Raw genomic sequence first — 8,986 nt, 5'->3', positions numbered from 1 at the left:
ATGCATATATACCATTTTTTTCTGTTTTCAACTTTGCTATATAAGGTGTATAGTGGAGAAGTACTTTCATCCATGGCATAAGTTGTGCTTTGCCTCATTTGATTCTGACTGGGATGAAGCCAGTACCTTAAAATGGTTGCAAATGGGACTTGATTTTCAAACTTTACAGTTGTAATGAAGAACCAAAACTATCTGGTGTGAAATGCATCACCTTGGAGCCAGTGATTGATTGCAGACCTTCTTGAAACTCTTGAAAGATATCCTTTCTACTTTGCATTCTTTGTGTCTCATGCTGTGTACTCCTCTTCTTATTCACATTAAAGTCATTCTGAATCATAATACCAGCCTTCTGCTTTTGCTTTCTGCTCCCTGTTTTATTTACCAAGCACTGTGGCCCAAGTTCACAGAGTTCCTTAGACGCCTAACTCCTCCAGAAATCACTGTGAGTGTGGCGGCTAAGGCCATGTCTGCACTACAAAGTTAAGTCGACACACTACCACCACTATGAATATACTGCTGTTGCATTTCCACACTCCTTGTGTCAGCAGAGCATAGATACAGTAGCAGATCTTGCATTGGCACAGACAACAGCGTACAGTGGGTGGCTATCCCACGGTGCAACCGGCACTAGGGTGTTTTGCGAAGGGCTTGCAATGCCTCATTAAGGTAGGCTCAGTGTCACATGATGCAGGTTTCTCAATCGCATCATTCCATAGGCATCCTACTAGTTTCCAGCTGCTTTTCAACTGCCCTGGTAACCTTTGAGCCGTCCATCCATGTCAGAAAGCATGGGTCCTGCACGGCTCTGCAGTATCGTCCTGTGGGTAATGAACACAATGGTATGAGAGGAGCACAACGGGGGGGGCCGGGAGCTAGACCCCCCTTTCCTTAACTCATCTCCCACCTTATAGAAGCGGCATGTCTGTGGAGCTGCACCAAAACCAACTCTTGGCCTCCTGATGTGCCTGCCGCAGCTGTTTTATTTTTACTCTGCACTGCTGCATTTCGCTGTCACAGCCCTTCTCCTCCATGCCCAGAGTAACTTTCTGAGGCTGGAGCGGAGCTGTGCCCGCACCGCCTCCTCTCCCCACACACCCAGGAGACACACCATCTCCCGTGTATGCCAGGCGGGAATGGAGTTGCTGCATGGAGCCCCCATGCTCAGCTGGGCAGTAGCTATGTGAGCTCTCCACACCGAGCAAACGGGAAGAGCAAGTTCAAAATTTCCCGGGACTTTAACAGGGGAGGGGCACACACCTGTGTACCTGGTTGCAGGACAGCAGAGTTCAAAATGATGTCCAGAGTGGTCATGGTGGGCATTGTGAGATACCTCCTGGAGGTATCTAATAGTAATTAGCAGCAGGTCAGCAATAGCTGGACACTTCCCCACCCGGGAGTATGCTCTCAGGAAAAAGTGACCTGGGATAGCTTCAGAGAACTGCTCCAAAGTACACTCTACTATCCATGGTTACAGGTTTCAGTGGGGCAACCCTGTTAGTCTGTATCAGCAAAAAAAAAAAAAAAGAGGAGTCCTTGTGGCACCTTAGAGACTATCAAATTTATTTGGGTATAAGCTTTCATGGGCTAAAACCCACTTCATCAGATCCATGCAGTGGGAAATACAGTAGGAAGTGATATATATGCAGAGAACATTAAAAAGGGGGGTTGTCATGCCAACTCTAATGAGACTAATCAATTAAGGTGGGCTATTATCAGCAGGAGAAAAAACACTTTTGTAGTGTGGCTGATGTGATTAGGTCCTATGATGGTGTCCCTTGAATAGATATGTGGACACAGTTGGCAACGGGCTCTGTTGCAAGGATACGTTCTTGGATTAGTGTTTTTGTTGTATGGTGTATGGTTGCTGGTGAGTATTTGCTTCAGTTTGGGGGCTGTCTGTAAGCGAGGACTGGCCTGTCTCCCAAGATCTGTGAGAGTGAGGGATCGTCCTTCAGGATAGGTTGTAGATCCTTGATGATGCGCTGGAGAGGTTTCAGTTGGGGGCTGAAGGTGATGGCTAGTGGCATTCTGTTACTTTCTTTGTTGGGCCTGTCCTGGAGTAGGTGACTTCTGGGTACTCTTCTGGCTCTGTCAATCTGTTTCTTCACTTCAGCAGGTCAATATTGTAGTTTTAAGAATACTTGGTAGAGATCTTGTAGGTTTTTGTCTCTGTCTGAGGAATTGCGGCAAATCTGGTTGTATCTTAGAGCTTGGCTGTAGACAATGGATCGTGTGGTGTGATCCGGATGAAAGCTGGAGGCATGTAGGTAAGTATAGCAGTGTCATAAATATAAAGGGAAGGGTAAACACCTTTAAAATCCCTCCTGGCCAGAGGAAAAACCCTTTCACCTGTAAAGGGTTAAGAAGCTAGGATAACCTCGCTGGCACCTGACCAAAATGACCCATGAGGAGACAAGATACTTTCAAATCTGGGGGGGGGGGAATGGGAGAGAAACAAACAAAGGTTCTCTCTCTCTGTGTGATGCTTTTGGTGGGGACAGAACAGGAATGGAGTCTTAGAATTTAGTAAGTAATCTAGTTAGATATGCGTTCGATTCTGTTTTGTTTAAATGCCTGTGAAAATAAGCTGTGCTGAATGGAATGTAGATTCCTGGTTTTGTGTCTTTTTGTAACTTAAGGTTTTACCTAGAGGGATTTTCTATGTTTGGAATCTGATTACCCTGTAAGGTATTTACCATCCTGATTTTACAGTGGTGATTCTTTTACTTTTTTTCTTCCATTAAAATTCTTCTTTTAAGAACCTGATTGCTTTTTCATTGTTCTTAAGATCCAAGGGTTTGGGTCTGTGTTCACCTATGCAAATTGGTGAGGATTTTTATCAAGCCTTCCCCAGGAAAGGGGGTGTAGGGTTTTGGGAGGATTTTTGGGGGAAAGACGTTTCCAAGCGAGCTCTTTCCCAGTTATGTATCTGTTAGACACTTGGTGGTGGCAGCAATAAAGGGAAAAAGCAAAATAGTTTGTACCTTGGGGAAGTTTTAACCTAAGCTGGTAAAAATAAGCTTAGGGGGTTTTCATGCAGGTCCCCACATCTATCCCCTAGAGTTCAGAGTGGGGAAGGAACCTTGACAAGCAGTCAGTAGGTTTCCAGTGTAGGGTGGTGTTTATGTGACCATCGCTTATTAGCACAGTAGTGTCCAGGAAATGGACCGCTTGTGTGGATTGGTCTAGGCTGAGGTTGACGGTGGGATGGAAATTGTTGAAATCATGGTGGAATTCTTCAAGGGCTTCTTTTCCATGGGTCCAGATGATGAAGATGTCATCAATGTAGCGCAAGTAGAGTAGGGGCATTAGGGAATGAGAGCTGAGGAAGCATTGTTCTAAGTCAGCCATAAAAATGCTGGCATACTGTGGGGCCATGCGGGTACCAACTGCAGTGCTGCTGACTTGAAGGTATATGTTGAAGTGGGGTTTTAGCCCATGAAAGCTTATACCCAAATAAATTTGTTAGTCTCTAAGGTGTCACAAATACTCCTCATTCTTTTTGCTGATGCAGACTAACACGGCTACCACTCGGAAACAATTCACCTTGACATGCATTTTTTAATGTGAGTCTATTACTTAATAGAAGGGCGTCTTCCAATATCAAACTATTAATATCATAAAAATCTACTGCTTTGGATATGAAAAGCCTTAATGAGTGTTTGTGATGCGCTTTCATACCCAGTGTCCTGAGGAAGTAGAACATCCTCCGGATGGGATGATCCCTGTTTTTTATGCAACGAACCAGAGGGCATACTTTGTTGAAGGTCAGAGAGGGACAAGTTGCAGAGTCACAAATAATACCCCAGTTGTCTTGACAATATGTACCCCATATTTACCATTGATCCTGAACCCTCTTGGACGCTTCACATTCTTGGCTTGCAAACAGCTCACTAGAAAAAGATATTATTGTAACCCTGTTGGTCCCAGGATTTTAGAGAGAAAAGATGGGTGAGGCAATATATCGTTGATGGGACCAGCTTCTGCTGGGGAGAGAGTCAAGGTTTTGAGCTTACAGAGAGCTCTTCTTCAAGTCTGAGAAATGTATTCAAGTGTCACAGCTAAATAGAAGGTGGAACAGATTGTTTACCATAAATAATTAACATCCATTTTAAGGAATCATTCAAAGCCCACCTGTGGGCTTGACAGGTCAGGTATGGCACCTCTTTCATTACAAATGCACCCTGCATATAAGTTGCATATAAAGAAGCTAAAAAAACTCACAAGATACTTAACTAATGTTGTCTTTTAATGCAGTCTAATAATGTACAACCCAGTAAGTAGCAAGTGACATGATAAATCTGACCACATGGTTTTATTTCTGTCTCTGCAGCTGACTCCTTCTGTGACATTCTGCAAAATGTGTCTCTTTTTATTTGCATAGAAAATAAGGAAACAAAATCTTGCGTCAGATGTTAAGTGGTATCCTTAGAACTCAGGATACCAAAGTACTTCACAAACAGTCATTAAAGTTCTATATATTCAAATGAACTTCACCCCAGGTCTTCAAAAAGAAAAGGAGTACTTGTGGCACCTTAGAGACTAACAAATTTATTTGAGCGTAAGCTTTCGTGAGCTACAGCTCACTTCATCGGCTGTAGCTCACGAAAGCTTATGCTCAAATAATTTTGTTAGTCTCTAAGGTGCCACAAGTCCTCCTTTTCTTTTTGCGAATACAGACTAACACGGCTGCTACTCTGAAACCAGGGTCTTCAGAGGTTTATAGATCTTGTAGTGCCCTCCACCAGAGTAAATGCCAAAGCATAGGGCCTCATGAACAACTCACTGAAGTCAATGGAGAAATACCATTCATTTCAGTGTGAATTGAATCAGATGCTTTATGGTAGATCTGCAGAGCATGAAGAATACAGGCTTCCTGTATTCAGTGGTTAATGCCAGAATATCCCAAACAAAGACCAGCATGGATTTGAAAAACCAGACTGGATTCTTGTACATGCTAATGATGCTCAGTTCCAGCTCTGAATTTGCTTCAGATACATTCCCACTGTAACTCAAATGAAGTCACGAGAATGATACCAGGAATGTAGTCTGCCCATGAAAATGTTCATATAAAAGAAACCTGCACATTGTAGTTTGCCTGAGAGGTTGAGATTAGACTAATGAACATAAACACTGAGGAAACAATTAAATGAATTGAAAGAATCACAACAAAGAGTCCAACAAAATGTGTTTTGTAACTAATAAGAACCTGCTGCACAAATGGTGTCTTCGATCCTCCAGGCAGTTTCAGAAACTGTATAAAAGCTCTTGCCACACAGGGTCTTCTAACCACTTCTCTTCACTTACTCTCCTCAGTGACCTGGGTAAGTCTGATTTCAATCAATCTCTTGATAACTATTGAGGTGTAACATTAGTAATGTTTTCAATTCAGGCCTGAATCTTCTATATTGTCTCTTTTCAGAGTAGCAGCCGTGTTAGTCTGTATTCGCAAAAAGAAAAGGAGTCTCAGTGATTCTCAGCACTTGTGAGGAGTTTTTTCATAATTTTGTGTAGTTAAATTGCAGGCATTAGTAGAGTCATGCTTTAGAAGTTAAGGGTGGAATTTGCAGACCCACATATGTGTTTCCAACACCAAGTTCCTATGACTCTTCACCAGAGACAGGAAATTGGAATCCCTTTGATAGCTCTGAATATTCTCACCGTGAAGCTTTCATTGAGTCATTTTGGGAAGAAACTACCACACTTTCTTCCATAAGGGGCCATTTCAGTCTTCTACTTCATTCAGAAATGGCTAGTACTCATGCCGTTTCAGACAGGACAACGGATTCAATAGATCACCGGTCTGATCCAGTCTGACAGTTCCTATGTTCTTCTATAATGACAGGTTTCAGAGTAGCAGCCGTGTTAGTCTGTATTCGCAAAAAGAAAAGGAGTACTTGTGGCACCTTAGAGACTAACAAATTTATTAGAGCATAAGCTTTCGTGAGCTACAGCTCACTTCATCGGATGCATTTGGTGGAAAAAACAGAGGAGAGATTTATACACACACACACAGAGAACATGAAACAATGGGTTTATCATACACACTGTAAGGAGAGTGATCACTTAAGATAAGCCATCACCAACAGCAGGGGGGGGGGAAGGAGGAAAACCTTTCATGGTGACAAGCAAGGTAGGCTAATTCCAGCAGTTAACAAGAATATCAAAGGAACAGTGGGGGGTGGGGTGGGGTGGGGGGGAGAAATACCATGGGGAAATAGTTTTACTTTGTGTAATGACTCATCCATTCCCAGTCTCTATTCAAGCCTAAGTTAATTGTATCCAGTTTGCAAATTAATTCCAATTCAGCAGTCTCTCCTTGGAGTCTGTTTTTGAAGCTTTTTTGTTGAAGTATAGCCACTCTTAGGTCTGTAATCGAGTGACCAGAGAGATTGAAGTGTTCTCCAACTGGTTTTTGAATGTTATAATTCTTGACGTCTGATTTGTGTCCATTCATTCTTTTACGTAGAGACTGTCCAGTTTGGCCAATGTACATGGCAGAGGGGCATTGCTGGCACATGATGGCATATATCACATTGGTAGATGCGCAGGTGAATGAGCCTCTGATAGTGTGGCTGATGTGATTAGGCCCTATGATGGTGTCCCCTGAATAGATATGTGGACAGAGTTGGCAATGGGCTTTGTTGCAAGGATAGGTTCCTGGGTTAGTGGTTCTGTTGTGTGGTCTGTGGTTGCTGGTGAGTATTTGCTTCAGATTGGGGGGCTGTCTGTAAGCAAGGACTGGCCTGTCTCCCAAGATCTGTGAGAGTGATGGGTCGTCCTTCAGGATAGGTTGTAGATCCTTGATGATGCGTTGGAGAGGTTTTAGTTGGGGGCTGAAGGTGATGGCTAGTGGCATTCTGTTATTTTCTTTGTTGGGCCTGTCCTGTAGTAGGTGACTTCTGGGTACTCTTCTGGCTCTGTCAATCTGTTTCTTCACTTCAGCAGGTGGGTATTGTAGTTGTAGGAATGCATGATAGAGATCTTGTAGGTGTTTGTCTCTGTCTGAGGGGTTGGAGCAAATGCGGTTATATCGTAGAGCTTGGCTGTAGACAATGGATCGAGTGGTATGATCTGGATGAAAGCTAGAGGCATGTAGGTAGGAATAGCAGTCAGTAGGTTTCCGATATAGGGTGGTGTTTATGTGACCATCGCTTATTAGCACCGTAGTGTCCAGGAAGTGGATCTCTTGTGTGGACTGGTCCAGGCTGAGGTTGATGGTGGGATGGAAATTGTTGAAATCATGGTGGAATTCCTCAAGGGCTTCTTTTCCATGGGTCCAGATGATGAAGATGTCATCAATGTAGCGCAAGTAGAGTAGGGGCATTAGGAGACAAGAGCTGAGGAAGCGTTGTTCTAAGTCAGCCATAAAAATGTTGACATACTGTGCGGCCATGCGGGTACCCATCGCAGTGCCGCTGACTTGAAGGTATACATTGTCCCCAAATGTGAAATAGTTGTGGGTGAGGACAAAGTCACAAAGTTCAGCCACCAGGTTAGCCGTGACATTATCGGGGATACTGTTCCTGATGGCTTGTAGCCCATCTTTGTGTGGAATGTTGGTGTAGAGGCTTCTACATCCATAGTGGCTAGGATGGTGTTTTTAGGAAGATCACCAATGGACTGTAGTTTCCTCAGGAAGTCAGTGGTGTCTCGAAGATAGCTGGGAGTGCTGGTAACGTAGAGCCTGAGGAGGGAGTCTACATAGCCAGACAATCCTGCTGTCAGGGTGCCAATGTCTGAGATGATGGGGCGTCCAGGATTTCCAGGTTTATGGATCTTGGGTAGCAGATAGAATACCCCAGGTCGGGGTTCTAGGGGTGTGTCTGTGTGGATTTGTTCTTGTGCTTTTTCAGGGAGTTTCTTGAGCAAATGCTGTAGTTTCTTTTGGTAACTCTCAGTGGGATCATAGGGTAATGGCTTGTAGCAAGTGGTGTTGGAGAGCTGCCTAGTAGCCTCTTGTTCATACTCCGACCTATTCATGATGACGACAGCCCCTCCTTTGTCAGCCTTTTTGAATATGATGTCAGTGTTGTTTCTGAGGCTGTGGATGGCATTGTGTTCTGCATGGCTGAGGTTATGGGGCAAGCAATGCTGCTTTTCCACAATTTCAGCTCGTGCACGTCGGCGGAAGCACTCTATGTAGAAGTCCAGGCTGCTGTTTCGACCTTCAGGAGGAGTCCACCCAGAATCCTTCTTTTTGTAGTGTTGGTAGGAAGGTTTCTGTGGGTTAATATGTTGGTCAGAGGTGTGTTGGAAATATTCCTTGAGTCGGAGACGTCGAAAATAGGATTGTAGGTCACCACAGAACTGTATCATGTTTGTGGGGGTGGAGGGGCAAAAGGAGAGGCCCCGAGATAGGACAGATTCTTCTGCTGGGCTAAGAGTATAGTTGGATAGATTAACAATATTGCTGGGTGGGTTTTGGGAACCACAGTTGTGGCCCCTTGTGGCATGTAGTAGTTTAGATAGCTTAGTGTCCTTTTTCTTTTGTAGAGAAGCAAAGTGTGTGTTGTAAATGGCTTGTCTAGTTTTTGTAAAGTCCAGCCACACTATCAGAGGCTCGTTCACCTGCGCATCTACCAATGTGATATATGCCATCATGTGCCAGCAATGCCTCTCTGCCATGTACATTGTCAAATTGGACAGTCTCTACATAAAAGAATGAATGGACACAAATCAGATGTCAAGAATTATAACATTCAAAAACCAGTTGGAGAACACTTCAATCTCTCTGGTCACTCGATTACAGACCTAAGCGTGGCTATAAGTATGGAGTGGGGTAGGATAGGCAGCTCAGATGTGCCTAACTTTAAGATGCAATACAGGCACCGTACAGTATTTGCTGGTTTCTTTGTTTGTTTGTTTGTTTTTGGCTTTGTTGCTGCCTGATAGCTTACTTCCGGTTCCCCATGGTGTCCAGTTGACCGGTTAGACTATAACTCTGGTGTTCGTATCTTTAAGATTCTACTGTATTGATTCTTTT

This window comes from Dermochelys coriacea, chromosome 24 (genome assembly GCF_009764565.3).
Source record: "Dermochelys coriacea isolate rDerCor1 chromosome 24, rDerCor1.pri.v4, whole genome shotgun sequence".
Taxonomy (NCBI): domain Eukaryota; kingdom Metazoa; phylum Chordata; order Testudines; family Dermochelyidae; genus Dermochelys; species Dermochelys coriacea.
Note: the sequence above shows the minus strand (reverse complement) of the source record.